We start from the raw sequence: 10,835 nt of genomic DNA, 5'->3' as shown, positions 1-10,835 counted from the left end.
TTCAACACTATAAAACAATATACAAATCAAGAATAACAGTATACATACCAATAATAACAATATATAAATTAATAATAACTGAGCACCGATAAACAATTACCGTCGTCAATTTCGGCCAAACTCAGACGATTTCCAGCATAGAACTCATCGTTTTTAATGGCTAGAGCCATAAGTTTGTGTCTCTCGTTTTTGGGTTATGTTTTTTGGGTGGTTTCCGGTGATTTTTAATTGAGGTAGTTGCGTATTTTTGGATTTCGACCAAGATAGTAGCTGGTGGGGTGGGTTTCTTGCTGTTGGAGGTGAAGGCGTGGTGGGCGGAGGTTTGGCCGGCAATGGGAGCTATCCATGAAGGTGGAGAAAGGGTTTAAGAGAGATAGAAGATGAAGAGGAAAGGGAAAAAAAGGAAAAGAAAAAATAAATAATTTTATATTGTGGTATTGGGTAGAAGGACCCATACCTGATAGTGGATAATACTTACTCGTGTTTTAGTACTAGTGGTAGACCTAGAGGTGTCAATTCGAATAACCGGATGGAGTTTGGGTCGGGTCTATTCGGGTCGGGTCTGTTCGAGTCAGATATGTTCGGGTCAAAATTATTCTTTTAACTCGGATTGGATCGGGTCGAGTCAAATTCGGGTCACGGTCTGTCAAGTCCGGGTCGGTTATGGGTCGGGTCAACTCCAGATCGGTTCATGTTTGGTTCGGATAAATTCAGATCGGGTTCAAAACGGATTTAATCGGGTTAATTTCGGGTCGGGTTGATTTCGGTTTGGATGATTTCGGTTCGGTTAAGTTCGATTTGATTAAGATAAGGTTGATCCTATGATTCATTAATTGGTCAATTTCGATTCAATTCCTTTCTGTGTTTGGCTGAATTTTAATCGAGTTTACCCATACATATCCAAATAAGGTTATTTTTAAACTAGAGTTATTATTGAGTTTTTACCTTATTTTTGGGTCTATATCAAGTCATTCATGTATCATTTTTTTATCGAGTCGAAAGTAGAGGTTTTAATGTTCAAGTATTACAAATTATTTGTAGCAAAGTTTAGATGAGACGAATATAAAGCTTAGAAAGTAATTTTATATAATTGGTATGTACATAAAGAAAATAGTTAACTTATTAATAATTAGTAAATATTGTAGTATTGTAGGGAATAATTCAAGCATTCCAAACTTGAACCCCACTGTGATCATACACTTAAGCATGGTGGCATCCCAAGGGAAGGAAAAAAGAGCAAAAGAGTCGCCAACAAGTTGTAGGAACTTGTAACCGTTCACAGGGTGAAGGTTATACCCCTGCACGATCCTAGAGATCGCTAACTCCATAGTGGTCTGGAACCATGACTGGATATTCGGGGATGAAGGTACGAATCCAATCTAAAAGAGAAAGAACCCGCCTTATAAAATAGGCCTCTACTTTATTCTTCTCATATTCATGCAATCATTAGGTTAACCTTAAACCTGCTTAATCTATGTTGGTTGAAAATTAATACACAAATAAATCTATTATTGGCGATCACTTGAACTAAAATCATATTAGCCTAAACCAAATTATTAATTATCTTATTAGGCGTGATTTCAAGTACAAATTCCCTTTAATCCTGCAGAAAAGGCGTGATCAAGCAATAACAACAACATATATCAAGCAACATGATATTAATCATAAATCCAACAATCATTATATTAACGATAAAGCTTAATATTAATAGCAAGATCCTAGGCATGATACTAACAAGATTAATAACAAATCCTAGCATGTCACTAAACATTAAAGATCAAAGCTTTAGCCCTAACATGATACTAACATGATATTGATATGATATTAGAAAGCATAGGAAGCACCCTTAACATGATACTAGGAAGCAATAATAACATCCTAACATGACACTAGGAATTAATAAAATGTAAGCATGCTTTCTTAAAGAATAGAGTAATAAAATTACTCACTTTGATGCCTCGTACCTCTTTCTTATAACAAAATACACTCGTTAGTAAACTTCAATAAAATATTAAACAATAAATCTAATCAAAGAATTGAAATAGGATTTGGGACCAAGCCCTAAAAAATTATCAACCTTTCACGTCTAGGACGAATGCAACTTCGAGCTTGGCTAGGTGTGTCTAGAACTAATGAATGCGGTATGGTGTATTTTGAAAAGGCTAGCTAGAAAGAAAGAGAGAAAAGAATAAGCTAATGCTTAAGAGAGAGAGAGAATAAGAGAATTCTAGGTGATTGTTGATGATTCTGGATGATTTGAAAACGGAGGTCAAGGACCCTATTTATAGAAAAACAGTCTGAAAATGATAGAAAATAGATCGAGTTCGATAAGGAATAAAACTGGCTCCTGTCGCGAACGACAGAATCTAGCGCTAATGGCGACAACCTTGTCGTTTGGCGCTGATTAGTAGATAAAACACGCTTTGCACGCGGAATCCCCTTCTTAATACGATTAAGTAGTAAACTCCGCGTTTATAAATTAAAATCAGATTTATCATGAAATACTTATTTTATTCCAAATAAAACTCTTTAAAATCTAATTATCAATCCTAATTCCATTAAGATTTAAAAGAACCTTCTAGACTATTCTAGAAGACTGAAGTTAATTCTAATAACTTTAGGAATGATTAATATTAGGCCCTCCTCTAAATCATTGGGCCGCATATAAAAATCATTTCGGGCCCAATTTAGTATTTTGGCCATAACTTCCTCATTATTCATCGGAATCGGGCTTATAATATATCGTTGGAAAGCTCTTTTCGAGCCCAATCCAACTACACTATTATTGGACCCTTATCATGGACCAAACTAAATTGGACTTGCTATTTTCATAAATAGAGTAGATTTTCGAAAACAGAAAGGAGTTTTAATAAAAACAACCGCATTACTAGAATTTTCACACTTTCACTTCGTTCGATAATCAAATGACGTGAAAAATATTCATCATTGGGTTTGGTTTTGGGGAGACACATTTGGGTGTCTACAGAAGCCCCCACTTTGACTGAGTTTGGGGTAACACATGTTTCGAAAACAAAAGTCAATGTAGCGATAGGGATGGAGAATGATTCAGAGCGTTCTGCGACCCTAAATCATTCTTGTAACGCCGATACCTGTAAACTAGCATTAGTTAATCAGATAAAAGAGTTAAGAAATGTGTATCTTGCACCGTCGAGCACACGTCTCTGAAGTAACCGATTTTGTTGCTGCATTTTGTTGTGACGACCTCCACCGTGCCTCGTGAACGCCATCGTCGAAGACCGTTGCTTGTAACCATCTTCAAATGCTTATGACAATCCTCCACAGTACCTCGGGAACATCGTCGAAGGTGATTGCTTGTGGCCATCTTCAGGGTTATGGCAGTACCTCGCCACGGTAGTGCCTCGCCGCTATAGACAATCTCCTCTCTACCTTGGGACATTGTCGAAGACCGCTGCTTGTAGCTATCTTCCATTATTTGATAATCTTTCGAAGAAAATTATCGAAGACCACCGCTTGTTTATCCTCAGTGCTTTGCTTGAATATTTACTCTGCAATTGTTTGCTGTGCTTGCTGATGTGCCAGTACCTCGACGTATTTTTGTAAATGAGCCGGTACCTTGGCGCTTGTGCTTGCTTGTGAACCATTAACTCAGTGCTTGCGATGAGCCAATACTTAGGCGCTTTAAGCTAAGTGAGACGATCGTTATCGGGCCGATCACTTACTGCGATTGTAATCGAGCCGACTACTAATCATGTCAATTTGTTTATAGGGGCTAACTGGCGTACCAAGGAACCCAAAAATTGTTGTACGAGGTCCGCATAAACCAGTATGGGAGCCACGTGTTGCGTCGCTGAGCCAGCGCAACCTGCTGCCTATTATCGCCGCGATTTTGCTATGTCGCCATGCGACAGAAATCACGCTGCGCGTGATTCTTGTCGTTTGGCTCTGGTGTCTAGATTTTTGAATAAATCCCTCTTCTTCTCCATTTTCGCCGTTACTGCTGCTGTTACTCGTGTTTCGCTCGGAAATTCGTCTTGGTCGTTCTTTCTCATCCGTTAACCAAATTCACTCAAACTTGTTGTGAATCGAAACTTATTTCATCTAGTTTCCCGATCTATGTAAGTTTTCTTCAAAATCACCTCGATTTTGCTGAATTTTGTGCATGTTTTTTCACGGGTTTTCAAAAATTCAAACCCTAATTATGCCCAATTTTCTTTGTTTGTTGAATTTTATGCCATGAAATTGCTTGATTATGCTTGTATATTGCCTTGGGAGCGTTTTGAGACTTGTTTGACTCAATTTGGTGAAGAAATGAACACTTTGCCATTGTTGAGCCCTTTGAGTTCGTGAGAACAATGTGGCTCGTTCTTCGTGTTTTTGCTAGCTAATCATGTTCAATTTGTCACAATATTTGTCATAGTATTGCAAGAAATTGTTTGATTGCTTGAAAACGCTATTTCTGCTTGAATCAAAATCATGCTCTATTTTAGTACTACGTACTCTGTTTTTGATGAACATAGTATCGTGCGGCTAGGTGAACCTTAGATACTATAGAACCATTAATTTACTATTGTTTTTTCATAATTTAGCATGTCTCGACGTCGTGGCTCTGGCTCTCGTTCCCGTGAGGCTGGGAGGACGAGTTTATCGATGCAGGCGAGGTGACTTCCGCTAGTCTAGGGGAGTTCCTCTAGTGGGACGAGCGCACGCTGTACTTCGCGCCCAAGTTTCACATCTCGGAGCGTGTTCGGCTCGGGATTCATGGCGGGAGAGTCCGTTGCCATGGTTCAGGCAACGAGACCATCGGGGACCTGTACGACCTTTACTTTCGTAACGATAACGATTTGCACAGATTGTAAGAGTCTTGTGGCTTGACTCCCTTGTTTCGAGCGTTTCGAGCCACTCAGGCTCTCTACTCTTTTGCGCCGAGCCGCTATATGGTTCGAGCTTTGGTGGAGTTCTTTTGGGACACCACCAACACCTTTCACTTTCCTTGGGGTGAGATGACTATCACTCCTGCTGACTTCAGTCTCATCTCCGGGTTGGAGTTTCGTTCAGCCGCGCTTCCATTCGACGGCGACATCATAGTTTACTCTGCAGTGGTAGAGGAGCTGTTAGGTCCTATTGTCATCCGGGCCCGCAGTGAGGCCAAGCCAACGCAGATCAGTTCTCGGTGTATCTGTCGGTCTACGCTTGCGGAGGCTTACCGAGATGGTGCGACTACCCCAGAGCAGCGGGTACGAATCTTTGCTCTCATTTGGTTGTCAGAAACATTTTTTCCTGACAGGGGTAGTCGAGTGCTTCTCTACTACCTGCCTGCTCTTCGCGACCTTCATATGGTCGGATCATATGACTAGGACAGCTTGGCCTATGCGGATTTCCTTCTTGGATTGCGACTCTCCTATCGTCATGGCTCATTCAAGGAGGATATCACACTTTCCAGCTTCTGGAGACTCGTAGAGGTATACTTCATTCCCTTAGATGAAGTTTAGCTCTAGATTCATATGAATACTTTTTGATACTTCTTTATCTTCATAGGTCTGGTTCTACGAGTACTTCCCGTCTCTTTCGCCGGCGAGACCTTCGCCTCGTGAGCTCCCCATTGTTGCCTGTTGGGGAGGTCGTTTCAATGACTAGACTGCTACTGCGCGTGTTCAAGAGTTGATCCTCTCGGTATGTTCCTTTGATAATTTTCTTTTATTATCCTTTAGTAGGATTTTGTCTCATGAACATGCGTTTTGTAGGAGCTTGCTGTACAGTTTCGGCCGTGGGCCGATTTGGATATTCCAGCACTTGCTGTGCAATATACTACTCAGTGTCGGTACTTTCAGGGACGTACGATGCTATTGTGTATTTAGGTGAGAGAGTGGCTATTCAGCACTCCTCGGAGGCTTTTGTTGTTCCTGCTCGCCCTCCTCGACATATATTCGATCAGACGAGGCTGAGGGTTTTGGCGAGTAGGTCGCCTGCGGGTACACATTGGCGGGGTTACGCCCGTGCGGAGCGGAGCTATAGGGAGGGTTTGCTGCCATGTTTGGCTCCATCACCCTGTTTGTCAGTGGAGGCGGAGGTGTATCTCTCATTTTCCTGTATTTGTCTTTTGGATAGCCCCTAAGTAGATTTTAATCACTTGGATTTATTTTTCCAGGCTTAGATTGCAGAGTTTGTTCCTCCACCAGCATCCATTACTTATCAGGGGATGTACGGTCCGGTCGAGGAGATGATTCCTCTGGCTCCCGAGGATCATCGCTTTATAGAGCGGTCAATACCTCGACATTAGACTTGGGTGAGTCATCTATTTATTGTTTCATTTGCATATATCTTTTATTGTCACTGACTTTGTCTCTTGACAGTTTTCTCGCGAGGTGGTGGCGAGGATGGCGAGAGGTATGGACGCCTTTCGCTATCAACTTGTGAGGTTGAGAGACCGAGCCTCCTGTCATCGTGATGATGTCGGTGTAGAGGTATTTCTCTTATCTTTATCTTATGTTTTATATGTTTATTTTCCTTGCTTGACTTGATTTATTTTTGCAGGGGCAGCCTATTCCTCCGCCGTGCACTCGGACGAGACCTGAGGCTAGGAGAGAGAGATCCGGGTTTGGCTCGAGGCGTCACCGCACTTCTTTTGGGAGCTAGGGTGGTCGAGCTGAGGTGGCTCCTATTGAGAGATTGGAGGGTTCGGACTCTTCATCTGAGGGTGCATCTGCTAGGCCGATAAGCCAAGGAGGCGTGACACCGGCTCCTATAGTGGGTGGTGGGACGTACGAGGTTGGCTCGTCGTCGCAACAGCCACAGCAGCCTCAGCCGTTGGAGGTTCAGCATCAGGGTGAGCCTGAATGGGCTGGGCCCTACTCTGTTGATCCCGACCATCAGTGATCTTGGAGCTGGCGAGGAGCACACTCCACGGACTACATTGTTCTTTGACTCATTGGGAGTTCCTCCTCATCTGCGTTTGTCGGCACCGTAGCTGTACCTGTACTTTATTTATTTAACTTGTAGGACTTTGCTCTTTTGTATTATGTGACTCTTGTGTTAGACATATTATACATATACTATGAATTACTATGTTTATTTTATTATTTGCATTTTTTTTCATTTTATGTGCATGTGAGTGTGTGAAAAAATTGTGACTAATATTTGCGCAAAAATTTCCGTCATTTTTACTATCAATGGAGGGTATTCGACTTTCTATCCCAAAAAGAAAAAATGAAAAATAAAATAAACTTTGACTAAATAAGCCCTAAATTAATTAAGCTCAAATTAATCAAATATGGAATAAGTGTTTGAGATAAAGGTGGATTTGAGTGGATAAGGCTTTGGAAAAATAGGTAAAAACCGTAAAGTCGTAGTACAAAATCGAGTCAAAGTCGGGAAAAGCACGATTTACATAGCGCGTAAATCTGGCGTGGCACCGCCTGTCTATCGCGATGCGACAGACCTTGTCGCCGTGCGACATGCATTGTTGCCATGCGTGATGTCTGTCGCATGGTGTAGGCGTCGTTTGAAGCGGACTACGTAAAACATGTTGGGAATATTCTTGGCACTCATAGGAAGTGGGAATTGACGTATACGATAGGGACAACGATTAGGGACAAGGAAAGTAGGGAACCGCCAACAAGTTTTTAAGGAACTTGTAAACCGTTCACGGATCATTTAAGGCAACCACGATTAAGGGACAACGAAGGCAATGCAACAACGATTGACCCGTGAAGGTTACACCCCATTCATAATCCATGAGATTACTAACTCCATATGGTTCGGAACCACGAAAGGAGGATCGGGGATGATGGTACGAAGTGAGTCGTGGAGTCACATTCGCCCGTATTGGCCTCTACTCGATTCTTATTGTGAAAAGTATTCCCGCGATCTCAAAGGCATACAAACAAAGATTCAATTTGCTCCAAACTATTATTATGCTAAATTGGTTGAATATTATTGCAACATATAATTCTAAAATATTCAAGATCACTTGATTAAATAACAAGATTAAAGGAACCTAAACCGGTTGTCCAAATTATCTTATTAGGTGTGATTTTCAATTACAAATTCCCTTTAACATGCAATATGGTGATCATAAATAAATAATAGAATCAACATCAATATTGGAAGCAATCCAACAAAAATAGCGTTAGTCAAATCAAATCATAATAAACCCTAATCATGATACTAGCAATAAAAATAATAATTAGAGTAATTAATTAAGTGAATTAATTACTCACTTTCCGCGTTTCCTTTACATTGATACATCATGAATAAATTGTTAGTAACTTCAATAAATAATAAATCAAATTGAAATTAAATTAAATAAAAAGTAGAGTTGATTTGGTTCAAACCCTCAGTTAATTCTACCTTTCACGCCTTGGTTTATGTACGGAACCTCGGGTCAAATATGGACTCCTTAGAGTGCTTAGGGGAAGTATTATGGAAGAATAAGGAGGCTAGAAATTAGGTTAAAGGGGGAGAAGAGAATAATTTTTGGTGTAGGGAGAGAGAGAATGATTTTCGGTGCATAAGAGAGGAAGAGAGAATGATTTGATGATCAAGATTTTTGATGATTCAAAAAGGGGTGATATGACCTCTATTTATAGAGAAAAAATAAGGGTCGAAGAATTAAGATAAGATCCGAATTTAATCAGAATAAAATTCGATAGACAACAGTTTTTGCAATTTTTGTTTTTATCATATCTTTGATCCAGAAATCGGAATAAGATAAATGATATGTCTTTAGAAATCTCTTGAATTCTACTATCTAAACAAATTAGAATGAGGTTAAAATATTTTTTAGAATAAAAGATATGGCCGAAATAGTGGGACGGTGTCAGTTTTGGATAGAATTTCGTATTTAATTGATATCTTTTTCGTTATAACTCGGAATTAATATTATAATATATCATTGGAAAGATAATTTCAAGGTCTATCCAACCATCTTAGATTTGGATAAAACTATCATGCACGAAAATAATATCTGATATCTTTGAACGTCTTTTAATTTGAATAAAAGTAGGACTTTCAAAAAGAAGAGGTTCATTCAATTTCAAACTCTTCAATCTTATCTTTTCAAAAAGGATAATTAAGATCTTTTAGAAACTTATACAAGCTTCCAATTAATCCTAATTGGTTTAGTAATTATATTAAATCCTTTGGACCCTCCACATGATCATTGGGTCGTATGTAAGGTGGGCTTAGGTTCGGTTTAAGCTCAGTTTAGTATTTTGGCCATAACTTATTCGTTATAACTCGTATTTGGGCTTATAATATATCGCTGGAAAGCTATTTTCAAGCCCCATCCAATTATTTAATAATTTTACCTAGATTATGGACCAAAATAAACTGCTCTAAACATTTTTATAAAAAAAAGGACCCGAAATGAATGATTTTAAAGGACACGAAATGAATTATTTTGGGTGTTAAGCCACGAAAATAGGAAAATAAGTTATGGTTTGGGGAAATGGGCTAGGAATTTGGTTATTTTATGAAATGTATTGGATTTAACATGGATTTAATCACTCCAAAGATTAATTACTCAACCCGACCAATAATGGCGGTGAAAGGTTGTTTATCATCGGGTTTGGTTTTGGGGAGAAATTTTTAGGTGTCTACACATGGCGCTAGGCTTTTTTCTCCGAATCCTTTCGGGATTCAAATTGCGCCAGTTCTGTGCATAAATAGCCCCCTAATCTGTTGATTTTGTATACTTCGAACAAATTAAAAATAATTATAGCCTTTAGTTTCTCATCAAGTAATTATGTCTAAGAGTTTTAGTGATTTTACTCGTGAGTGGTGTCGGTCTTTGATCGCTAAAGAGAGGAAAGAACTTGAATTTTTCCACTTGGGGGGTATTTATGGCATTAAGGGGTAGATCTTGACATAGTTTTTATTCATATCGCCTTAGAATATTAGGATCTAGACACTCATTGCTTTAGATTATGCTATGATGAAATTTTTCCTGTACCGGAAGAATTTGGTGCCATACTAGGATTCCCTTCTTTAGATCTTGCGGTAATTCCTAAAGTGAGTGAATATTATTATAAAGATTTTGAGCGTTTTGTTAACCTTAGGGATAAGGATTTAAAACATTAGTGCATGGGAATGTAGTTAACTTGAAAGAATTTGCACATTTTTATTTTGATAGACCACGCTCTGAATCTTTTCATGTTTATAGGAGGAGAGCTTTCCTCTTTTATATGTTTAGCCAATATCTCCTCACTAGTGGTAATATTCGTGAGGGTTAAGCAATTTTAATATCTGTCATGGAGCAAATTGAATTAGGGAGAAATCCAATGCCATTAATTGTTGGAGAAATTATGCTTAGTTTAGATGAATTGAAGAAAAATCCGGCCAAAAGAACCTCTTCGAGGTTCTCCAATTTTATTACAGGTAGAAAAATAATATTTTTAATTACAGAAATTAAAAATATATATTTTTGTATAGTAATACTAATTATTTGCATTGAATTTTTACAGATGTGGCTAATGGAAAGGCTAGGTTTAATTAGCCCTCCTGACAATGTTGAAAAATATACACCAAATTGCTTTGTAAGGCGGAAGAAGCGCTTTTCCATAAAGATGGGCCGTCAGGAGTGAGGCAAAAATTTTGAATCTTGCGACTTTGCCATCAAGTGGGTCGTCCCTTGGTGGAAAATTGAGAAGATGGTTGGTGTCAACAATCAACCCTTTTGCTTCCTAGTTTGTCAAAGTTGACTTTTTATTACCCTTCTAGGGTAAAAAGACAATATGGCCTTGCTCAGACTATTCCCTCTGGTGATCTTCGTCGCCCCTATGAATTTCCTGTTTCACAAGACATAGAGAGATTTGATAACTATTGGTGTGCTAGGCCTTTGTGGGAAGTTATTACCC

The sequence above is a fragment of the Chenopodium album genome, chromosome 27 (assembly GCF_948465745.1).
Source record: "Chenopodium album chromosome 27, dcCheAlbu1.1, whole genome shotgun sequence".
Classification (NCBI taxonomy): domain Eukaryota; kingdom Viridiplantae; phylum Streptophyta; class Magnoliopsida; order Caryophyllales; family Amaranthaceae; genus Chenopodium; species Chenopodium album.
This window is presented reverse-complemented; position numbering follows the sequence as displayed.